Below are 25,423 nucleotides of genomic sequence, written 5' to 3'. Positions count from 1 at the left end.
ATGAAAGGCTCTTTCATACCAGCTTCTGCAGGCCTTTGGAGAGATGGATAGAAAGGAGGAAAGAGGCATAGCAGAGACTGACTCTGCATTGTCTTCCCCTGTGATCTCCTGGTTTCTATTGTTTCCCCCCCTGGTGAGGTTCCCGGGTAGCTACCTGAATGGAACATATAAAATGTTTTATAATCCCACTGTTACTCTCCAAGGTATGGAAGTCACAACTCCGGCGCCTCACTGCTTCATTCATTTAAAATGCCTTTTGCTGTGGTTTTCTTTTTCTTTTTTTTTTTTAATTTAAGTGAAAGAAAATAAGAAAAGGGAACAAATGCAGTAGAAATGAAGAAACAAAAGCGAATCCCTGGGGCTAGAGAGAGAGTCATTGCCAATCCAACTGAGTCTCCCAGACACTGCCAAAGTGTGGAAGCAAAGCAACTCCTGACACATACAGACACTGAGGAGCAAACAGGAGCCAAAGCTGTAAAAAACTTGCTCTAAATTTCAGAGAAGCGCAATTCTCTTCTCAAAGGTGTCGAGAACTGACTTCGGCTGCCTCCCAAGTTTTAGTAAGAGAAGCATAAAGTGGCTGTCAGAGATAAAACTTCCATAAAAATGTGTTAAACTGGAAAGGCAGGAACTTTACCTTTTTAACTTTTACTCCATGTGTCTAGTATGAAAATACTTCCAGGTTGGGCTTTTGTTAAGGATAAGATGGGAGTGAATTTGATCCAGACTAATAAAAGATTTTGCTGATTTTCTAAGGAGAACTATCAACCTCCGGGTCCTCCAAAACATACCTTTGTGAAATCATTGATGACAATGAACCCCACTCTAAAACGGAACTTTCCATCATTCCATGTTTATCCATTACTAACCCTCCCACTTGTACTTCTCTTCACTCTGGCTACATAGGAAACACAAGAGTACTCAATAATACTCCAGGCCCTTACTTCTTACTAATTATGATTTATCTCAGCGATTCTAGACATTTGGGCCATCTTCTGAGCTGAATGAGGACATAGGAGAAATGGAAGTGAGAAAAAGGAAGAGCATTGAAACCTAGTTAAGGTAGGTTCCCAGCTCAGTTTTTATTTAATTTCAATCGCCCTGAGGGAGAAAATAAAAATATGTCACTCTTTCAATTTCATCCTCTTCTTCTAACCAGTACATTTTTTCTGCATCTCTTTACACCTTCCTCCCTCAGTCTTCCATGCTCCAAGAGTGACACTTGCATTAACATCTGCTGACAGTGGAGTCTATTTTGGTTCAAAAGGTTCTTTGAAAATGTGATAAGCAACAGCTTAGCAATGGTACAAAATTAAAGACTTTGAACTAAGGGATGATTCTTTTTTTAAGGATTTGAGAAAGTCAGTGCCTCTCATTGTGTCCTCGATTCTGGGAAAGAGAGGGGAGAATATAGAGGGAATCATCTCCTTTCAATGGGCCAAGAGTAATAACCAGGCTGTTTAAAAGTTCATGAATAAGAGATTGTATATAATCTCTTTGCTATGAATTATGCACAGACTGTGGAGAGAAAAGAGATAGGCAACCTCCTACTTGACTCACCTCTGCCAATTTCACCTTCACTGCCAACATCACTGGGTGGCATCGTCCATCAAATCTATTTCAATCTATTGAAAATGAGTTGGTCCAAGGAAAGAGGTCTACTAAGATAAAAAATCTTTGACTTTGGTGAACTCACATTATTCTTAAAATTTCTTTCCCTGATGCCAATTTCAAATCACCTAAACAATTTCCACTTCAAAACACCTGACAGAGACTTCAAAACTGCATGTTCCAGAAGTTAACCAAGGTAAAATTATGGGCATTGGAAATGCAGACAATTAAGAGAGCAGTGGGCAGGAAGAGAGAAATGAAGAGATTGTATATGGTGACCAGTGATAACTTTGATCAGCATTTGAATGTGGAGTAAAATTAAACTGCGACCTCAAAAAGAAGTGTTTCAAATCCTTTGTATAAATATAAGTGGCTGTGTCTTAGTCGTACCCCACTTGTTTCCAAGTCATATGTTCCACAGATGCACTGATCTGGCCCCTATCCCCATTTCAATTCTGATATGGAGCTAAGTAGCTCCTCAAGAGCCAGAAGCAGCATGTATTTCTGTATCTGCCTCATAACACACAAGGCAGATGATGTCCAAGACCTGTCATCTGGTTCAGACTGTGTCACTGGTACAAGCACTCTGAATAAGATTTATTCATAATCTGAGGAGCCTCTGGAAACCAGGGCTGCAGGATCAAGCTTGGGATCAAGCTTGTCATACCATCTTCAGTGGATAGAATTCTTTCCTCTATTATTGCTTTTTTCTGTAGACCATGTCAAAGCAGAGACAGAAATGATACTTGCTAATTCATCATACCCTTATAATATTCCAGCTCTGCCCGTAATTCCAGGGATTATTTTATCCCTTCTGGTCTCTAGGTGGGACTTCCCCTATATGGTCTCAAACAAACAAGGGCACTCTATATTTAAAGAATAAATAAATAAATAAATAAATAAATAAATAAAGGAAGGAAGGAAGGAAGGAAGGAAGGAAGAATGAGAGAATACGTATTTGTGAGCATCTAATATGTCCCAAATATTCTATTAAATTTTAATCCTGGCCAGTGAAAGAGCAATGGTTGTAGAAAAGAGGAAACTGAAATTCTGAGAGTCAAAAGTTTCAGTGTTTAGAAACTGTTTGGTCTCATATCAAAGCCCACACACTTTCCAAAGTATCATGGTTGATGCCTCAAGGAGTTCTCAAACCACTGTGTGTCTTACCATATAAAAACAATTACTGAGTGCTTTTTGATGTCTCACCTTAAATCCTCCCTGTAACAGAATAAGCCCCTCACACTTCTCTTTCCTCTGATCCAGCTCTAGTACATCTTTAAAAATCAAGTGAGGGCGGGCCGCGGTGGCTCAGCGGGCAAAGTGCTTGGCTGCTATGCCGGAGGACCTCGGTTCGATTCCCGGCCCCAGCCCATGTAACAAAAACGGAGAAACAGAATACAATAAAACAAGAAAATGTTTAAAAATGTTTCCCTTTCTTCCTTCCTTCTATCCTTCCTTCCTTCTCTCTGTCTTTCCTTTAAAAAAAAAAAAAAAAAATCAAGTGACATTTTAGTCATTAGGGAAAATGCTGTAGAATCCTTTTGGGAATATTGCCCATCACTGTAGACATTGATTCAGGCTGCAGTAAGGTTAGACACCAATGGGTACCAGCAAGGATAAAGGAGGAGGAATTTTGCCTCATTGCCAAAAGTAGAACTCTTTCTAGTGGAAAATATCTTTTCATAAATTCATGCACAATGAGCTATATTATCCATAACCCATACTGTAATCCACTCCTGTCTCCCAAGGACACCCCATTGCATATTGAATATTTTGGGAGGGGGCTTATTTTAAAGCATTTCTTTATCAAATAGTGTTAGGGGAATGAGTGTGTAATGAGGAAATTGGCAGGCATCCCAGAGTGATCTGAGGGGCTGGGATTCAGAGAGCTAAGCCACCATTCAAAATGTAAGTAATTAAAATTAATTAAAAATCATTAAACAAACCTTCACTTTTGCAATTTTGAGGTGCAACCCAAGTCACCAGAGCTCATAAAGGATGTACATGCTGTCATGTCTATTAGAAATATTTCTACGACCTGAGCATTGACTACAGGATTCCACTGGAGGAAGCTGGAACAAGCTATCAATGTAAGTTAAACCTGTGTTGTGTTCTGTTTTGTTTTTTTTTTTAAAGAAAGATAAATAAATTCATGCTCATGTGTCTAAATCTAAGACTTACTGGGCACTGCTTGATCCATTGTCTGATCATTAGTCAACAGTATTTATTCAGTGACCAGAACTCTGAATTCCCTATGAGCTCTGCCATTTCAACAGAGTATGAAGCATCAGACCTCACCTCAAGTTGCTTATGATCCATTTAAGATGGAGGGATAGATGAGAGTCAAGAATAACCCAAATGAAGCCATGTAGAAGAAAGCGTCATTTATTTGTTCATTCATTTAGCACACCATGATACAGTAACTACTAAGAGGTGAGCATTGTGCTAGGGCATGAAGTTAAAGACTCCTCTTAAAGCCTGTAATCTACTAGATAAAATAAGGACTAATTGAGGGATAAAGTGTATTACACTTGTAGATTTAAGAATGATCATGATATGTTTCTGGGGTAGGCTGACAAGTGTAAAGATACATAGCAAGGATCAGTATTCAGTAACCCTGTGAAAGGTGAGATGAGATAAGGGTCAAATTAAAGAAAACCTCATATATCATAACCAGGAAATACTTCCCCATGATTACTTATGAGATGATTGGGTTTCAGTATCTAGAACTTTTAAGGCAAAAAAAGGGGCTAAAGAGGTCATCCCCTCCATTTCAGAACCACAAAGAAATTAGAAAATTAATTATATCAATTCTATACTGCCACGTTAAAGTGTCATCACATTTGTCTTGAGAATGGATGGTCCAGAGGAGTATGTTATTTATACAGATTGAAGAATGTGAAGAATCCTGAAATTAAACTACATCCCTGGTTGAGGAGCCAAGGGAAACTATTCTGAAGATAAGAACAAGGGAGAGGGGAATAGAAGCAGTGGTTCTTTCAAACACTCAAAGAACTACTATTTAAGTAGACTAATGGTTATTTTCCTTATGCTAGAAACTTAAACAAACAAAAAAAAAGCAGCACTGAAGTATAAAGAAATTGAACAGTAAGAGAGAGAAAGAAAGAATGCTCAAGTTGAAGCAGCAGTATCCTAGGAGAGAGGGAAACGCTCTCCTCTCCTACATAGGACAAATGCAAGGAGGCCCCCAGAAACCCTGGAACTGAATGGTACACTGGAAACAATGCACTGGAAGCTAAAACTAGGATTTACCAAAAGATTTTGATATCAGGGGATACAGTTCAACTCACCATAGGGATAATATTCTAATGATTAACGCTGACCAACAAAGAAATGGGATGTTCTGTAATGTGATTATCAGGTCTCTAAAAATGATCAAGGAGTAGCTATATGACAACTGTCAAGAATGCAATAAAGGTATTTCCTGAACTGAGGAAGAAAAAAATATGATGTTACTTCAAATTTCCTTTCGTCTCTCAGGTTCTGAGTCTTTAACATGTTCAAAGTTGTATTTTAAACTAGTAGGAGGCCCAGGAATTAAGCCCAGGTATTGGCCTCTAGATCCTGGGGAAATGTTGAGAATGACAAGGAGTTAACATCAAGAAGTTTTAAATGCAGGACCTTGTACAAAAATAAAGGAATGGACATCCCAATTTATGATAGACACTGGGAAGTCCTAGCTATCCACTGAGTCATCCTAAAAGGACTAGGAGAGGAAGCTGCTGCCCTGAGAGCCTTTTCTATCCTGTGAAGTGGAGGCTTGAAAGTAGGACACCTACTTCTTGATTCAAAACTCATAAACACACTTAAAAAGTTTGTCTCCCATTCTCTGTCATCCTTATTTCTTTTGCATCACCTCCTCTTCCCCTGAAAGGGAACTCAAATTATTTTAACATGAGTGAAACTTCACTATCACCCTGGTTCCATAGACACGGTATTGCCTTTTTCATTTTAAGTCATACTAAAGGACCTAGGATGGAAAGGAAGTTGACATGTGGTTTTCCCTGCTTTTGCATGTCACTTCCTGTGGCATAAGTGATGGCATCCTTCCCAAATCTTGAGAATGTTGTTCAAGAGAAGAATGAGTTATCAGGTAAATGGCACCATCTTAAAGTCAATTTTATTGACTAAGTCACCTCGTCGTTTTGGAACTTGCTCTAGTTACCCATAAAATGGAGATAATATTCTTGTTATTCCTATTATTTGGTTACTTCTTAAGGGTAATATGAGAACAGAAAACCATGACAAAAATTTGAGCTGCTTAGACAAGAGTATAGCGGAATCCAACACAGCCAGCAGCAGAGTGAGTTAACTCGGCTCGCCGTGAGCAGCAGCAGAGCAGGGCTGCTCAGGATGGGCTAGAACCAGAGGTGGGCCAGATGAATGGACACAGAGAGATCTGAATCAGGAGAGCAGTTAGAAAAGCAGATAGGACACATGGGAACCATGAATCTAGGAAAGAAAGCCAAGTTCATACTTTCACAAGGCTAGCCATAAGAGAGCAGACAACGTATGGAATCCAGATCAAGAAGTCCAGGCTAGCAGATAGTTATTCAACTGGGCAGGAGACATGGCCAAAAAAGATAGATGACACAAGCAGAAAAATAGAAAATTTTGAGGCCTAAGCAAAGTGACTGGAGCCAAGCAGAGGGAGCACGACCTCGCTTAGGGCTTCATAAGGGCAAATTGCTTCCAGAACAGGAAGATTTCTGCCCAGGTTTTAGTAAGCTTTCTTGGTGTGGGTCCATGATGGCCAGAATATAGTACAGAATTTACTTCTAAGAGATTAAGGAGTTAAAGCTTTGCATGCAGTAGGAGCATAATAAAAGAGGAGTTTTTGCAATTATAATTATTCCTGAAAGTAAAATAGGTTCTGCGGGTACTGGTGATTGGCATATGCAATTCCACACCAGGGCTGGACCCTCTGGCTACTCCTACATTGAACTGTATTGTTTGTCTTAGAATAATAAACACAAACTGCATTCATAATTAAAAAAAAATCCTCTGCAGCTTGAAAACAGCCTGAAATTTACTGTCTGTGTTGTTTCCTCATTAGAGCTTTGACCTACTCGTTTCTAAACTGTGAGCTTCAGGTTTTTCAATAAGAAAGTAGAGGCATGTGGTAAATATCAGCCCATTACTGGTCTGAGGTTAACACACCTCAGAAGGAGAGAACCCCTGCCCTAAACTACTCCATGTGTGGTTGGCACTGATGAGGGAATGACTTGGTGACCCACAGTGAGTGCCACAAATGTGAAAGTAGGGTGTGATCTTTCTATCAGAGAGTTCAGTAAGAAACCAAATGCAAACTGAAGAGAAGCACTGTCAGTTATTGGGGATGTTTTTCATTTCATCAAAAGAGATGCTGAAAGAGCTTTTCAGAAATGGAGAAAGACCTTCAGAGTGGCACAGGGGAGTGGCAGGCCCTCTCTAGCACACCCCTTCTGGGTGGCACACACTTTCTTTCCTTTGTGGTTTACTCGTCAACATTCTGAATGAATCCATTGATTTTTTCTCTTTGTTAGTAAATGTTAAATTCTATCCAACATAGTGGGTTTAGTAGTCACTCCTACATTCCCTGGTGATTCTTCTAGTGCTCTGGGCTTATAAACACCTATCAATAATACCATTTATTGAGTGTCACTCTATGCTAAGTGCTCTCCATGAGCTATTCCATGTGGTCATCCTAATAACCTAATGTTATAGGCATTAAAATCTCCATTTTATAGAATGAGGAATCTGAGCCTCCGAGTAGTTATCACATACCCAAGGCCACATGCTTAATAAAGAGCATAACCATTATTAAAGAAAATCTCTAATGGGGGGATTTGAGCCTACTTATAAATGAATAGTGAAGTGATTTTGGACAGAAAGAACTTCCCAATGAGCCACTCACAAGTCAGTGAGGAGCAAAGAAGGACGAGGAAAGATTCAACATATATCAAGTGTCTTTGAGAGACTCTAGACATACCTTTCGTCCCCTTAATACATCAGGCTCACATTTAGCACCCAACCTGGCCCATTTCTTTTCTGCTCTTCACTACCTGCCAACAAGCCTCATGTTCTCACATGCCTGATTGTGACTTCTATCCTTCCACCCTGCTCTGCCTCCCTCTGTGCCCAGTCGACTTCCCAGAGAAGGAGGCATGGCAGTTACTGCATAACATTCATGGGTCTCTTTCTAGGTGCCAATCTTTGTGTTGAGTTTTTTTCAAGTTGATTTGCTTATTTAAAACCTAAAAAAAAAACCATGAAGAAGATGCTATTATTATCCCTATTTTATGAATGAAAATATTGCCACCATATTTTTTCTCTATTTCCCAATTGCACTAAAATACTTTTCCTTGAATTCAGGGATCAAGACCTAGGAAGGAACACAGCTCCTCCTAGATGTAAGACTGTGAACACAGACACAGCCCCCAATTCCCCCTACTTGCCATCTAATGAAGAAGACACTTTCTTTTCTCTGTAATTATCTTACCTATTGTTAGCTCATAGCAGATTCATAGGCAGTAACACAGGCAGGGGTGCTGAAATTATTGAGATTCTCAGTGCACAGCAGAGAAGGGGTAATGTAGGACACACCAGGGTGCAGTGGGGGCCAAATCAGTGTCTCGTTAGGTGCTGATACAAAGAGCAGCCCCATCCCCCAGCTCTGTCCCACGCCAGTTGGATTTTAAAAGAGAAGCCTGACAAGCCTACTACCTAAAGAAGATGAAAGAGGCACATAAGGCAGGGGACAAGGGATCGGTTAATGTGCAGGAATAAACTTTACAGCTCAGGGGCAGGGCCACCATAAACCTCCTCCACACTGAGCTGCCCAGTTTACCATTGAGATAACACGCTTTGGCTGGGGGCTTTGTTAGAGAACCTCAAGGGAACTGTGGTTTATAGACAGATGTGCCTGTTCCCCCACTGTTCCCCCACATGCATAGCCATGCAAGGTCAGCCATTCCTGAACTCTGGAGTGACTGTAAACTTAGGGACAGTGAGGCAAGTTGAGCAGTTTTGGGGGAGCCTCCATATACCCTTATGGCCCAGGCAGCTCCAAGGGGTTGAGGCTTGAACTGTCTGAGGAGGTTGCACACAGATAAGATCAAGTAGCATCTTTTAACAAATTCCAAACAACTTCTAAAGGTCATCTCATCCATTCCCCTGCCACTTCTCTGGACCAATTTTAAACCATTTCAGACTGAAAATGCCTGTGTTTTTTTTAATGTTGCCATGTATAAAATAATGCGTGTGGATTTATATTGACAACTTAGGTAACTAAAGAAAATATTTTCCTGAAGTCTAGCCTTAATCACTCATGCTTCAGTAACACGGGCTATTTCCTTTTGTTCTGCCTTCTGGAGTGCTGAAGGATATTTCACTGACATCTTGAATCATTTAGAGGGAGTTAGGATTCAATTCAACACAATAAATATTTGCTGAGCTCCTGTGTATCTGGTACTGATAGGCTGTGAGGGTCACACACTTGGTAAGTTTGGTTTCCTTCCACTCACAAGAAGCTCTGGGGAAGGAGGGAGATTCTCACATCACTAATTATGCAGAATGTGGTAAATGCCTTGGCAACGCCACAGGAACAGGGATTTGGAGCCACTGATTTTACCTGGTGCCCATTAATTTTATGTTGGGGAAACAGATGCCCTGGAGAGCACCTGCACCCATTGGTTCCAAATGGGATGGAAACAAAAGTCTAGGGTAGTGGTGGCGCGAAGTCTGCCATGAGATGGAAGCCGGCAGAAGACAGCTCTACCATGGCTGCAAATCAGGGCATCTTGCCTCAGTGCCGGTACTAACTGAATACTTTCTGCATGCCATGTTTTTGCTATATGCCCTCATTCCTCCCTTCCTACATTCATTTGTCCAATTAGTATTAATTAAACCCATGCCATGTGTGCTCCTTGTGGAGGAGCACATGCCACAAGGACGCCTTGCGTGGAAAGTTAAGTGGTAATGCAAGTAGGACGAGATGGCCCCCACTGTTGTGGAGGGTGCCACAGGAAAGACGATAACTCACTGATTAACAAATCCTCATTGAGCATAATCCATGTGCCAAATACTGCAGAAAGAAAGTGCTGGAAAGAGCCCCTGAGACCTCATACTTTAGTTGAGTTAATGAATAGTAACCAACTAAGGTCATCTTAAAATTTTGCTCTATGCCTGACCCATTCCTTCACCATCAATTTCCTTATACTGCTTTATCTTCCTTCACAGTTCTCATGCATACTAACATTTCATTACATTGTTTATTGTCTGTCTTTTTTACCTGAATGGAAACTCCATGAGGGCAGGAGCTTTGTCTTGTTCAGGGTTCTGTTTGTAGCCCTTAGAACCATCCCTGGGCTCATGATAGATACTCAAATTATTGATTTATTAGTTGATGTTTGGATATGTATTTTTAATGGCTTAGAAAAGCTAATGAATCCTTAGAGATAATTAGCTTTTCAAGAGTTCATGGAAAGAAGAAATAAACACATAAAAAAATATAAAACTGCGAATTAAAATCACAATTAGAAACCCCTACATACCTATTAGAATGGATAGAATTAAATAGACTGCATTGGTTTGAAGCTGTTATATATCTCAGAAAAGGCCATGTTTCAAAAATCCATTCCTAAGGGTTTAAGCCTATTGTAGTTGGGATCTTTTGATTAGGTTATTTCAATTGAGATCTGACCTACCTTATTCAAGCTGGGTCTTAAATGACTGGAGTCCTTAATAAAAGGATGAAGGACACACAGAAAAAGCATAAAGAATCTGAAAGGAAGCTAAGGGATGAAATAGATAAAAGCCCAGAAGAAGCTAGGAGAGGGCCCACAGAAGCTCAGAGAGGAAGCCACTGGAACCAGAAGCTGAAAACAATGAAACCTGGGGGAGAGGGAAACAGCAGACAAGACACTGGCCACTGTCTTCCCATGTGGCAAAGGTGCCCCAGATGCCAGGTGCCTGTCTTCAGAGTAGGTATTGCCCTGTTGATGCCTTCACTGGGACATTTTCAAGGCCTTAGAACTGTAAATGAATGTGTAAGCTAATAAATCCTAATTGCAAAGCCAACCCGTTTCTGGTACATTGCATTCCAGCAGCTTTAACAAATGGAAAAACTGACCATACCAAGTGATGACAAGTGGTGAAACTGTCAAACACTGCTGTTGGGAGTAGAAAGTGATACAACCACTGTGGAAAACAGTTTAGCATTTACTTGAAAGGGTAGTCATATACCTACCAGCTGATCAGTCTTTCCACTCCAAGGAATTTACCCAGGAGAAATGAATGCATATGTCCACACAAAGACTTGAATATAGTATTTATAGCAGCTTTATTTGCAATAGTTAAAAAATAAAAACAATGTAGATGTCCATCAACACTGATAAAGAAACCGTGATGTATCCATACATGGAAAACTACTCAGCAATTAAAAGTAATGGTCTATTGACACACTCAATGTCATGGACGGATCTAAACAAAATTGTGTTGTGAAAGAAGTCAGACGAAATAGGAGAACAGACTATATGAGTCCATTCATATAACATTCTAGAAAATGCAAACTAATCTATAGTGACATGAAGCAAACACTAGTTGCCTGGGGATGGCAGTAGTGGATACAGGAAGACGCAGTAAGATGGTACAAAGAGACATGGGGATTCTTGGGGATAACAGATATGTTCATTATATTGATCGTGCCAATGGTTTCATGGGTATATACAATTATCAAAACAAATTTTAAACTTTAAATATATACCAGTTAATTGCAGGCATACCTCATTTTATTGTGCTTCACTTTATTGTGCTTTCATTTTACTGCGCGTCGCTTTATTGCACTTTGCAGATACTGCATGTTTTACAAATTGGAGGTTTGTGGGGAATCCTGTGCTGAGCCAGTCTATTGGCTCCATTTTCCCAACAGCTTGTGCTCATATCTTGTCTCTTTGTCACATTTTAATTAAGGTATGTACATTGTTTTTTTGACATAATGTTACTGCACACTTAATAGACTACAGTGTAAATGTAAATTTTATATGTACCTGGAAACCAAAAAATTTGTGACTTGCTTTATTGCAATATGCTCTTTATTAGGGTAGTCTGAAACTGATCCTGTAATATCTCCATGGTGTGCCTGTACATCTCAATTATTCCTCAGTTAACAATAAGGAAAAATTTCAAATTGCATTATTGAAAATTGAAAAATTCTAAGTTGCTCTATGCATGTGCATACCAGGCAAGACACTGATGTGTCTTGTAGACTGGGCTATAAATATATGGTATCTACCATCACCTGCAAGAAGTATGAAAAATTTTAGTTACTATATATTGAGAACTTGTCATGTATTTGGGTTTGGGCTATGTGTATACGGTATCTCAGTTAAGCTCATAACAATTTTGTTAGGTACTGTTATTATTCCCATTTTCAGCTAATAAAATTGAAGCTTGGGAAATTTAACCATTTGCCAGATACCTCAGGGTCATTAATTGACACAACCAAGATTTGAAAGCAGGCCCATTTGACTTTTTATTTTAAATTCTTAACCAACATGCTATTGATGAAAGGCTTTTCCTTTTTGGTAGGAATTTGGAGTGGATTTAGGGAGTATTGATGAGACACTTGAGCCTAATGCTATGTATTTACTAATTATTAGTAAAATACTTAATTTAAATATTAATTTCACAAACCTAAAGTATAAAGTGTGATGTATTGCAATTCCATATTTAGAAATACTTAAAACCATCCTGTTTCTTATCTTAAATTTGACCTCTTCATTCCACAGCCACCTCTACCATCACATAGCCACCGTCACCTCCTGCCTGGACAGCTGCTGCAGACGATGGCCTGGACCCCCCTTGCTTGAGAGCAATAGTTTTAAACTTAAGATAATATCTTGGCACTTTCTTGCTTAAAACCATGCAATGGCATCCCAGAACATTTTTTAAAAATCCAAACTCTTAACTCTGATCTGCCCTCTAATTACTTCTCTGATCTTCTCGTATACTATTTTCTCCCAGGCTCCCTACTCTTTTGTCTCAACACTTCTTTCTGTCCTTCAAACACATAAATCATGGTCTCACTTCAGAACCTTTGTACCTGATGGCCATCTTCCTGAAATGTTGTTCCTAAGGTTTTCGAATGGCTTACTCTTTCTCATTCTACCTTCAGCTCAAATTACCAAGTGTTGTCTTTTTTATTATCATAGCACTTGCCATCATCTGAAATAATCTTTTTCCTTTACTCACTTGATTACGTGTCTGTCTCACTCACTAGATTTCCTGTCCGTTAGAGCTGGAAATATGTCTGTATTTATCATTGTATCTCTAGTGCCTAGGGTAGAGTAAGGCAAACAATAGATGTTTAATAAATATCAAATGTATATATTGAGTACATGAAAGAACAGATTATCTGTGTTAAGATGCAATCACAAATTTCACCAGTAGATATTAAAAGAACACATTGCAACCAGCAATATACCAGTTTGGATGGTTGCTACTATCACCCAGTAAATTTTGTGAGATATTCAAACTACAAAATTTTCCTCTGCTTCAATTGACCTAAACTGATAGCTGATATCAACCTGGGAAGTCAGCTTAACCTCAGGGCTGGATAAATATTGTGTTAGTAACACCTTTCTTTATTGTCCTCTTTCTCTCCCTTTGAACCTTTCTTCCATGATTTGTAGGTGAAATAACATCAACCTAAATTCTAAACTAGTTGAATATTCACAACTGTTTCTGAATATCACAAATCATTTGCTTCTTTCCTGCTATTAGGTGGATAGGGCTGCCTAGCACCTCTCTTTGGATTACTGAACCTGCCAACTTTCCCTTCTGGCTGCCAAGAATTAGCAGCATCAATAAATGCTCAGAAAAGTCTGCTGTAAATGACCCAAGTTTCTGCCCAGTATAATCAATAGTTAAATTGTTTACAGTGGCGTCCAGCAGCAGCCTGTCTTATTAAGAGCTCAAGGTATTTTTTTTTTCCTTAAGAATCAAAGTTCTAGGTGACTCTCCTTGGCAGTTGGGGTGAGGCACTGGGAAGAAATTTAGATCAGAAAGTTGGTGGGTCCAGAGATAAATGGACTGAACTGTCTCTGAATTATGAAGCATTTCTTTAAAAAAAGTAAAAAAATCTTCTTGAGGGCTGTTTCCTAGCTGCAGGAAATCAGACAAGAAACAAAGAATTTTCTTTTCTTTCTTTCTTATTATTTTTTTTTTAAGCAAACACACTGTTCCTGTCTGTCTCTTTGTAGATGGGTGCCATTGACAAAAGAGAGAACCCAAACAATGAAAGCAAGTCTCCTGCCCACGTGCTGTCCAATAATTGGGGGAAAGAACAAAACCAAAGCAAAGCCATTGAAAGAACACAATGGCCTTGTCTTCTACCTTTCTTGTGGCACAAAGTTGAACTGGGAGGTGCTGTTCTCCCCACCCCACCCCCTTCTCTCTATCCACTCCCGCCCCCTCCTCCCCGAGCTTTCCCACTCCCCCTCCCCCACTGGCTGCTTTCCTTTCTTCCTCTTGAGGCATGGTGCTGGAGAGCAGCTGGACTGTAGCAGGTTGATTGTGGTTTTAATTCACCTACTAGTATTGCAGCCCCTAGAGCAGCTTTGAATTTAAGAAACAACTTGAGCTTGAGGGGAAGACAAATCACCCTTATTCTTCCCTAATGAAAAGTAAGAGCAGTGCTCCCCAGGAGCCATGCAAGGGGCTTTAAGGGTTCTTAGGGGAGGGTTCTTAGGGAGGAGGTGGCACCATCCACTGTCAGAGACTCTTGAATTGACTTCATTTAGGTGTCTTGAAAGCCCTTCACACTACCTTCATAGGAACCTTTGGTGGAGTGCTCCATGGGCAGGGACTTAGAGATGCCCTATGAAGACTGGTGTTCAGAGGTCACCACCATGGCAGAGGCAGGTCCCAGCTGGAGAGCAAACAGAGCACCCATGTAGTTGCACACAGACAGATGTCAGGATGAGTGTGTATATGTATAATGACCATTAATATAAGACCTTGTTCTCAGCATGGATTTCAAAAATATTTGTTGAATGAATGAATAAATAAAGGAATGCCCATGATATTTTGTCACCTCTAGTCACCACTCATAGTATACTTCATAGTATGGTCAATTTCTAATGAATGCTAATATCTAATCTAATAAATCTAGTTTAGTTGTTTATCAGGTAATCTTTTCTTAAACCGACCACCTTCTACAATGGGCATTATTTCCATACCCTGGAAATTCCATGGAGTTTGTAAGGTACAAATGTGGCCTTAAGTCCTAGATTCACCATTCAATAACTGGGAAGCCTTGGAAAAATAAATGAAACTCTCTGGACCTTCATTTCTTCATGTGCACAATGGAGATAGTATGCGCTTTCCTTCCTAAGTACCTGTAAGGCTTCCAGGAGGAAGCTTGTGTGAAAGTGGTTTGTGAATTGTAAGTAGAGTGCTAAGTGGAAACTCATTCTATTTTGTCCCACTTTGTTCTGTTCAGCCTTTGGACAAATTTTGCAGCTGGGCAAGGTGAATTTTGTGTTCAGACAAGTGGGCTGCAGATAAGGATTCTTCCCTGCCATGTCGGGACACTGTGATTAGTCCTGGTTTCTGTGCTCCAAAGAGTAGAGGGACAAGGGAGGGCTTTCCCCAAAGACGAAGGCAGACGGCAAGGCTTCTGTGCTGAACACACTGTGCAGCTGGGTCAGAAAGTCAGGGTCAGGCTTAAGACAACTGTTGGGTTTTAGTTGTGAATTTACATCAGTGCTTATAACAATATGAATCGCTTGAAGTTTGCATATAGTGTATGTGTCTGTGTGTTCCATATAACACTTAAAAACAAAATGTAGTACTAAAGCAGCATTGGCTCCCAAACCCCATGTTTTATGAAATCAGACAGCAGACTTAATGAGAACTAAAATGAATTGAATGAATATCACCACTTTTAGATACATTTTTATAGAACTTTGGAGGGTGAGGACTTGAGAAAAAGAGAGAAGTGTGATATACTGAGGAGTGGGAAGGAGAAGAGGTCAAGTGGGTTCATGGAAGTCAGCAAACATCTTCTGGGTACAGCTGTAAGGGACAAAAGAAGAAGAAGGGAGGAAGAAAACTAAGTTTTCTAAGCATGGCAAAAATATTTGCAACTGAAGGATTAGGAAACATTGTGATGTACAGACTCATGTCTGACTCATGAGTTTACCGAACAGTTACAGGTAGTCATCAGCACAGCTAAGCCACTCAGAGACACCGAGCTTGAAGGATGCCTATCGGACAAGGTATTTCTCTTTATAAAAATCCATACTGCCTTCGATTTCAGCCTGGGCTAGTGGAGTCCTTCTCTCTGGTTAGAATATGTGGGGCTTTTAGACTCGCCCTGCATCATCTGTAGGACCCAAATTCCTTGGATAAAACAGGAATAGCTGTGGGGATTTAAATGCTGCCTGTTCTCATTCTTGCCTCACAAGCCCAGATGTAGAGTCAGGAATCATAGAAACACAAAATAAAAGATATGGAAGGGATTGTAGGGATCATTCAGTCCAAACCCATCATTTTAAAGGTAAAGAAAAGGTGTATAGAAAGAGGAAGAGAGTAGGCCCATACATGAGCAATGTGAGAACTAGAACTTGCATATTGATTTCTGTTCTTATGACCTTTGCATCATGGGGAGAGCTATTGCCCAAATCATTTTAGGAGAGCACAAAGTAATCTCACTTTCCTTCTGACATGTTTCACTCAGCAATCATTTCCCGTAGTCTTCTAGCAGGTCCATCTATTTGCCTATCTGTCAGTTCAGTAGAGACACAGAAATGTGCTATAAACAGCCAAGGGTATCAAGAAAGGAGCACCTGAGAGGTTAGAGTTGACATATCATCTTAGAAATGGACAACCGCTAGCCCATAGCTACAATTCCAGACTGGCTCCTTTGCACACAATCTGAGACTTCATTTTCTTATAAGTGAAGAAATTTTTCTTATTTGCAGACACACACACACACGCACAAAAGGACTGAGCCTCCAGTCCATCAGTTTGAAGCCACTACTCTGTCTCATAGATCTAGAAGTCCCATTTCTCAGGGAGAAAAAGAGGAAGAGGGGAAGGAAAGAAGGAAAACTGAAAGGGAAGATGCAGAAATAAAGGAGAATGGAAATAGACTCTCTGGTCTACACAGAATTAAAATGATCCAATCTAGTCAACTGCACAAAAGTTTTTCAGAACTAATAGCCCTGGTGCCTCCCTTACATTTCAAGCCTTAGAAAAAGAATTTTCATGTTCTCATTTCTCCACCCAAAATAAAACTCAAACCTCTCACTTCCTCATCTTTTCACTTCAAGCTCAGATCATAGATGTAACATCTTCCACACCTACCCTTGGGATATGTCTGGCCCACTCTCCTACAGCCTTGAATGTCACAAGAAGTTCGAAAATTCGCTTAGTTGAAAATATATGTTACCACTTTCTTTGCAACTCCCACACATTCTTGGTTTCAAAAGTCACTTTAGCTTCCACTAGGGGCTGTTCTGAGGTCCAGGCAGCTATTTTGAGGTGGTGAACCTGGCTTCCAAATCCTGGCTGAGACTAACCCAACTGTGAGTTTTCCTTCCATTATCCAGCAACCTCACCTGTTAATATGGGTCACACCAACCTCCCTAATTTCTGAATCAGGCTCTCTCTCTTACATTATTAAAATGCAAAGCATTATTTGAGATGAGCTAAAATTTACCTATATAGATTTATCTTGTGCTTATTTTTTTTTTTTATCTTCTGAGTCACTCCTCTTCGGTTGTCCACTCTTATCCAACAAGGTGTTATCAGCCCTAACCTGAAATGCCAAACAGCATGGCTTTCCAAACTTGACAATTGTTTATCCCCGGATATCAGAGGGTCTCTGGTCTTAGGCTTTCTCTGCTTAGCTTGGGTGTCCTATTAGCCTCACATTTCATAAGAGCTCAGCTTCCACATTTCACTTCTTCCCATAACCCCATTTCATTCTGTTCAATTTGTCAAGCATTTATTGAGCACCCACTGAGGTCTGGCACTGTGAAAGCGCTGCAGGGTTTGCAAAAAAAGCATAAAACACAGTCCCTAATAAAGCTCCTAATCTAGTAGTAGGGATCACGATGCAAGAGAGAATTTGATCATTGCTTGTTTAGAAGTCATATGGGAAGGAGAGGGGCATAATGACTTGGGTGGAGGGAAGTGACATTTGAGGTGGATCTTGCAGGATGTGCAGGATTTTAACAGATGGAGTTGGTAGGAAGGCATCTATGGTAGCAGGAAGTGTAGAAGCAAAGTCAGTGAAGCAAGAGTGGGGTTGGGGATATGTATCGTTTTCTCAAATATGCTTGATGGTGTAGGATGCTACAAGTTGCAAGTAATAGGAAACCCAACTAAAAGCTTTTCAGTAGTAAGGACATTTATTATCAAATCAGTTATTTGAGCAGCTGAATGATGTCAGGACCCTGGATCCATTCTGCTTCAGTTCTCTTGAACTTCCCTCTCAGGCTTGAAAGATGGTCTCAGAAACTCTAGCCATCGTATCTTAATACAATCAAGTTCAAAGACAAGAAGGAACATGTCTCTGCCTGTGATTGTTTTATAAAGTCAGAAAAGCATCCACAGAAGCCCCCAGCAGGCTTCCCTTCATTGGCCAGGATAGCATCAGTTATTCGTGACTTGACTAATCACTGGGAATGGGGAATGGAAATAACATGATTGACCTAGCAATCACCTCCTGGGCCTGGGGAGGGGCTCATGATGCTAAAGGAGAGCAGGTACCAAAATAAAATGGAAATTTAATTAGTAAAGAATACAGGGTTTCTGCCCTTATATTTGCTTTCTCACAGCTTTGTAAGCCTACAGGCAATTTCTTCTATCTAGATTGCCAAATTAGCACTTTCACCTTCCCACCAGGAGCTCCCCAAGTGCTTTGTATGCTCCTAACCAAACCAAGTTCTAATTATTTTACTATTGTACTAATTTTATTTATTTTGTCAAGCAGTTGTTTTGCTGTTCGCCTCCCCCACCTGACTATGAGCAGATTGAGAGCATATTGAGAGCAGGACCATGTCTTACCTACTCTGTTCAAACCTACTCCCTTCACTAATTTTGAGGAAAGCCAAAACATCAAGGTCCACTGATAAAGCTTCCCTTCTGACTCTCCTGTGACAGCCACCTTCAGTATCCAGGATATTGAAGAACATGATGCATCCTTTCAAACCAGCACAGGCAGGAACTCTGTAACCAGATGGACCTGAGCTCACATTCTAACTCTGTAAATTAAGAAGTTGTGATGTTTGGACAAGTTACTTCCTAATCCTCACTGAGCTTGCATTTCTTTATCTGCATTAAGAGGATAATATTAACACTACCTTAGATGGTTGTTGTGATGATTAAAAGCCTTTTTGCATGTAGAACCAAAGGAAGATACCTGCTAGAATGAAAAAACACTGCGTTTTATTTTTCATTATTCTCACCATCTAGGCTTGCTTCTTTGGAAATAAATGGAGGTGAACCACCAGAAGAGGATTGCTGGGGAAAATAAGTGATTTATTCTGCACAACAGCTACATGGATTCAACCCTTAAGACACGTCCTCTCAAGAAAAGGGACAAAGTAAAGACACTACCGTAGAGTGAAGCTGATTTGTTTTGAAAAGAATCCTAAGATTGGAAAAGAAAACCAAATCTTCTCCATGAAATTGAGCAACAGATAATAAAAGTGTCAATCTGGGACAGTGGTCAGAATACTGACTCTGTTGGAAAAGAAAATTCATCATAGTTCAGAAAAATATATATTCAGGCACCTTGTCAGTGTGCATCTCATCCCTCTCTGTGTCACCCTGGCAGCAGATCTGCTTCGTTTACTGATAACAAAAAGAGAAAAGAAAAGAAGAAAGTTTTTATTATCTCCAAGCTGAGCACCACAGGGCCAATATAACTGTCCATGGAAGGCTGCATGTGCTGGTCTGAAAGGATATATGGACCCTAGAAAAGCCATGTTTTAATCAAAATCCCATTTCGTAAAGGCAGAATAATCCCTATTCAATATTGTATGTAATTAGATCATCTCGTTGGAGATGTAATCAAATCAAGACTGGTTGTTAAGCTGGATTAGGTGACGACATGTCTCCACCCATTTGGGTGGGTCTTGATTAGTTTCTGAAGTCCTATAAAAGAGGAAACATTTTGGAGAAAGCAGGAGATTCAAAGAGAGCGGAACGTCATAGCCATAAAAAGTCTACCAGCCAGCGGCCTTTGGAGATGAAGAAGGAAAACACCTCCCGGGGAGCTTCATGAAACAGAAAGCCAGGAGACCAAGCTAGCAGATGATGCCATGTCCGCCATGTGCCCTTCCAGCTGAGAGAGGAACCCTGACCACCTTCACCATGTGCCTTTCCAGATGAGAGAGAAACTGTGACTGTGTTCACCATGTGCTTTCTCACTAGAGAGAAATCCTGAACTTCATCCGCCTTCTTGAGCCAAGGTATCTTTCCCTGGATTTCTAAAGACTTGTTTTAGTTGGGATATTTTCTCGGCCTTAGAACTGTAAATTAAAAGCTTATTAAATTCCCCTTTTTAAAAACAATTCCATTTCTGGCATATTGTATTCTGGAAGCTTGCAAACTAGAACGCTGCACCAGTGTCTGTTCCCAGCCTCATGCAGCATCAGCTGAATCAACAGCTGAGGGCAGACTTCATTGTTTCTCTCAGGCCCCCGTAGGAATAGCAGGGAGAGGGGAAAGGACCCTCCCAATTCAGAGGAAGATTAAAGTGTCTCCCACAAGCTTCTCTCTTCCCTGTAATTGCAGGCTTTCCCTGCAGGCCCCAGCAAAGGGACTGGGTAGCTACATAGCTGCAGGGAAGTTGAGAGAAACCATTCAGGTGAATTTGGGTTAAAGAGCACCCACATCTCTCTTCTGTATGTCCCACCCCCTATCAGAGCACTCATCACACTGTGCTGCCAACTCTCCTCTTGTGTGCATGCACTGTTAGGCTGCTCCTGCCCTCCCACCCCACACCCCTGTGGGCTGTGGACTCTTTGGAGGCAGGCAGAGTCTCACCTGCTTTAGTGCCCACATGAATTAGCACAATGCCTGGAGTGTAACAGGTTCTCAATACATATTTAGTGAACTAATAACAGAAATGGAAGGATAGTTCCAGGTATGAGGAAGAATCTTTCTGAGGTGTAAATATTGCTAATGACACCTCTGAGGAAGACAATTCTCCCTCTATGATGTGTATCAGCACCACCCAGGGAGCTTTTAAAAATACAAATGAATGACTGCCCACCTTCCTAGATCCAGAGAACCAGAATCTCCTGTGGTAAAGCCTGAGCATTTGATTTTTTTCTTTTTAAAGAGCTCCTCAAATAAAAATGTGGCCCTACCAGAGTTGAGAACCACAGGAGCAAGGGATTGAACCACCCAACAGCTAAGTGTATTCCACCCAAATGTCAAGTTAGAGAAGAGATTGGATTCGGAGTTAGACAGGAAGGGGGCAAATAGTAGTAAGGCAGCTTACTACTTATAAAGGCAGTTTGGTGCCTTTATAAGGACCAAACTGTTTTCCTTGTGGGCTTTGTTTCATTTATAAAAGTACAGTGCACCCTGAATATTTCATAGTTGTCATTAATGAATTGAGGAACAGCAGATTGTCTAGTCAGACAAGCCATAATGCCATCAGCTTATTTATAGGCCCTTGGAGGACCTTACCTAAAAGGGAGGTCTGATGCAATCCCATAGAAGAATGAATATTTTGTGAGAGAAAACTTGCATAGTATCATGTGCATATCAACTGTATTTCCAAACCCTGCATGTAGAAATCTCTACTCATTTCAATCTGAATCTCCCAGCTCTAGTCTCCATTTGGATTCTTATCCCTAATATATTTGCCTCTGTGGACTGGCCTAGCCTAGAACAAAAGCCTAGAAGGGTTTCTCTTTCATGACCCAGAGGCCAGGGATTAACAAACTTCCTCTGTAAAGGACCAGAAAGAAAATTATTTGGACTTTGTTGATGGGAAGGTCTCTGTTTCAACTATTCAACCCTGCCATTGCAGCACGAAAGCAACTTTAAGCAATACTTAAATGAATGAGAGAGGCTTGATTTGGCCTGAGGGCTGAAGTTAGCTAAGGGGGTTGTAGTCCAGAGAAGGAGAAGGGCCCCAGGCCCCACTAGGGTCCCAGGAACAGGAAGAACGCAAAGAAAACTCATTCCAGCTGATGACTTAAGCTAGAGCTATAAAAAAGCCTCTGAGGAATGTTTAGAAGTCTCACACAGAACCTGGATCCCATGTTAATGTTGTATTTCCTTAGAAGAAAAGAAGGTGAGGGTGGAGGGTGACAAGCAACAGTTTAAATTTTTATGCTGGTGCTCGTAAATATGGTGTTTATGGAGTGGTGGTTTGGAGCTAGGTATCCCCGAAAAACATGCTCTTAAACTTAATCCATTCTGTGGATATGAACTCTTGTGAATAGGTCCTTTTGATGAGTTTATTTCAATTAAGGTGTGGCCCAGCTAAATCAAAATGGGTCTTTAATCTTATTACTAAAGGCCCATAGGGAATATCACAGAGAGAGAAAAATTGAGAAGGAGTAGCAAGAAGCTGAAAGTCAATAGACTTTGGAAGAGAAGACAAGAGAGGGCAAGGGCACTGATGTGGCAGAAAAGCCAAGGGCCAAGGATTGCCTGCAACGAGCCCCAGAAAGCCACAGCCTTTGAGAGAAAGCATCGCCTTGATGACACCATGATTTTGGATTTTTCCTAGCCTCAAAACTGTGAGCCAATAAATTCCTGTTGTTTAAGCCAACCCACTGCATGGTATTTGCTTGAGAAGCTAAAAAACCAAAACAGTCTGGATAAAGGCATCTGGAAAACCCCAGAATAGTCTCCTGATTGTGCTAACTTAAGTCTATTCTCACGGTAATGCTTTTTTAGGGTATAAAATAAGAGGGAGACAATTTTCAGGAAAGAAAGCTATCTAAGGAGGAAAAAACAATTAGTTTCTATTCCTGCAAAAGGCTCGTCATCTCTGAGACAGAGACAGAAAGAGAGAGAGAAGGACTTTTTACTTCGGTTCTAAGTATAGATGTATGCATACCTTGTATGACTTTCAATTTCTCTGGAAAATCACCCCTAATAGATTTTTCTCCTTGTCTTATGATCATAATCTTGCTCCAGGATTCTTTTCAATTGTTCAAGTCATTGGGTGAAATAACTTTTCTTCACCCATCCTTCTCTCAAACCTCTTTTAAGTCCATTGTGGTTGGGAGCTGAGACACAAAACCACACAACCTCAAAGAAATGGAGAATGTGACAAATACACCCTGGGATGTACACTGTTATTAGTGTGTGTGAATGTGTCTGGACTCCGTCTGAGAGGAGCATTTAAGGAACATTATAGCTATCTTCCTGAACATACAGTATCAGATGCTGCGGGCAAGGCTGGAGGGCCAGCCCACAGAGAAGATGAATCCATGCTTCTGAGTACACACTTCTGGGAAGTAGAAAGCATTTCTTCCCCCCTCTACCTCCTCCTGGCCTATAGCTTCAGCTCTACTTTAGTCCAATAGTGGTGTATTCCTATTTAACCACCAATGTATTAGTCAAGCCCAGAGCCAGTGGATCCCTATAGACTGTGCTAAGAAAGTTTTACAGAAGTAAAGGGTCCCTTCTCCTTCACTTACTGCCCTGGTGCCTGGAGGAATCCCACTCTGCTTTCTTCAATTTCCAGATAGTCACCAGGACCACCATTTATGGTTGTGCAAATTGGGTCCCGTACAAATGTGCCCAGCTGAAGGGAGAAAGCATGGCTAAAGTCCTGCAGGTATTCAACTTGTCAAGCTATGCCCCTCAGGTGTGACCCTACTATCTCACCTTCACACTCAAGAAAGGCACTCTTTTCTTTGCACAAATGTTTTATCTGTCACCACACAGTCTTCCCAAGGGGCCATGGCCATGTAAAGGGGGCACTTTTTCCTTATTCACTCTTAGACATGCATTGGACCCCACTGACTCTGGGTGTTGCCTTCAGGACCATCATCACAGGACCTTCCTTGTCCCCATTACTATCTGTTGTCTGCTTTATACTCATCTCAAGCTAATGAATGAAAGATACAGACATTTTCCCAGAGGAAAAAGAGAAACATTTTGGAGAATCTGGCTCCATTGGAAAGACAAATACAGTCAGGTACTCATCACTTGCAAGAGGTTCCTAATGTCTCAAGAGAGCAAGGGGTTAAAGCCACCTTAGCCTGAACCATACACTTCCCTTTTTTTTCTGGCTCCAGTAGTTAGTTGGGTCTGAAGCCAGTGCAGTTCATACCCTGTCCTGACACAGTTTGTCTTCCAAAAACTAAAGTCATATATCTGGCTTGCTCAGTCCCAGGAATCAAAGGCATGTATAACAGTCTCACACCTGGAGCTCCGCAGTTGGCAGAATCTGGAGCTCCTAGAGAGTATGGTTTCTACTCAGCTTTCTTTCCCCTGAGGTCTTGGGTTTCATTCATTTTAATCCAATTAAAGAAAAGAAAAATCAGTAAGTTTTTAGCTCTAGTGGAAAAGGGCTCAGTTGACAGCAGCTTAATCGTTGTGCTAAGCAAGGTTAATTTCCACCCTTGGTCTTTAATAGGCCGGTACTGGATCTGAATTTTTCAGTTGATGCCATCCTCAGGTCACTTGGCTGTCCATTTTAATCAGAAGGCTTCCTGGCTCTTATTTCTATGTTTCTAACCACTCACAGAGTCTTCTTCTCTGGAGGCTGAAGTTTCACAAATTGCAAGACAGATTTCTCTTGCATCGAGTTAGCATGAGGAAATCCAGACCACTCGCAGGCTGCTCTTCCCAATTTCCCAACTCTAAACACATATCTATTCTCTTCTTCCCAGACTCTTCCATCACATGGTAGAAGAATGTGTTTGAATGTGTATCTACAGGTATGCATCCTTCCTCCCCACAGACCACCCAGGACCAGGACATCATTTCAGCATCCTCTAACTGGAAGATGTTGGAAAGATTAATGAAGGGTGAGATTAGTACAAATTGAAAGAAAATTAAAACTATACCAAAGACCAGAGCACATAGATGAAAATCCATTAACTGATGATTTATGGTTTGGTGATCCATGATTGTTTGCTGGTTGATAGAAGTGAGCATGAAATCTATTAGCTTATAGGTATGTTTGCAGAAGACAAAAGAGCTCAGGAAAGTATCTCTTATGTATATTAAATGAAGTGAAATCCCTCCAAATGGCTTCTCTGTTCAGCTAAGCTTCACCAAGACAAGTAACCTTTAAGGGCAGAGCTAATGCAATATGGTACCCTGAAACCGTCACGAGCTGATTCTGGGTGACATCTCTAGGCATGGAAGGAATGTTGATCATCTATCAACATTCCCAACTTGAACATGTCCAAGTCTACTCAGGTGGATTCCTAAGGCAGGAATAAAGAACCAGAGTTCTGTCAGAGATGAGAATTGAGCACTGTGATGAGTTAGGCAGACTTAAATTGTTAATCTTGATGTGCTCGCTCCCTCTTTGTAGCTGTCATTATCAGAAATTCCTGGAATGGTCAAAATGAGAGGCTGTTGTCAGGTTTTCAGTGCTGGCTTAGGGAAAGACATGAAGATTAGGGCTGAAGAAATACTTGCCTTGACCTATGTACCTGTCTAAGAGAAATAATCTGTTTTAGGAGTCAGAAGGAGTTTTGTGCTTCTCTGCTCTCCTGATCTTCCTTTTAAATATTTCAAAGTGGAGTAGGCTGAGACTCATTCCAGTCTCTAGGCTGGTAGTCAGATATACCAGACATTTACC

At 40.8% G+C, this 25,423-nt stretch overlaps 2 long non-coding RNA genes across 12 annotated transcripts in view; one reads left to right on the top strand and one right to left on the bottom strand.

Annotated features, from left to right (window-relative positions):
- The first annotated feature begins 839 nt into the window (after window positions 1–839).
- On the top strand, window positions 840–24,681 carry LOC143681000 (uncharacterized). 2 transcript variants are annotated; one of them, XR_013174307.1, is made up of 4 exons: window positions 840–1,062; window positions 3,579–3,701; window positions 11,465–11,583; window positions 24,501–24,681. It is a non-coding gene; the product is annotated as an uncharacterized LOC143681000 (long non-coding RNA). The 2 variants fall into 2 exon arrangements; XR_013174306.1 differs by lacking the exon at window positions 24,501–24,681 and adding an exon at window positions 12,402–13,652.
- The window catches only part of LOC143680999 (uncharacterized), a 47,492-nt gene continuing 35,860 nt past the window's right edge, over window positions 13,792–25,423 (bottom strand). For 3 of the 10 annotated variants that reach the window (XR_013174299.1, XR_013174296.1, XR_013174304.1), the window contains exon 8: window positions 13,794–14,542. This is a non-coding gene — a long non-coding RNA (uncharacterized LOC143680999). Of the gene's footprint in view, window positions 14,543–15,600; window positions 15,691–25,423 lie in introns of those variants that run through there. The other 7 variants (XR_013174298.1, XR_013174294.1, XR_013174302.1 and 4 more) reach the window with 4 other exon arrangements.

This window comes from Tamandua tetradactyla, chromosome 4 (genome assembly GCF_023851605.1).
Source record: "Tamandua tetradactyla isolate mTamTet1 chromosome 4, mTamTet1.pri, whole genome shotgun sequence".
In the NCBI taxonomy this organism is placed as follows: domain Eukaryota; kingdom Metazoa; phylum Chordata; class Mammalia; order Pilosa; family Myrmecophagidae; genus Tamandua; species Tamandua tetradactyla.
This window is presented reverse-complemented; position numbering and strand designations above follow the sequence as displayed.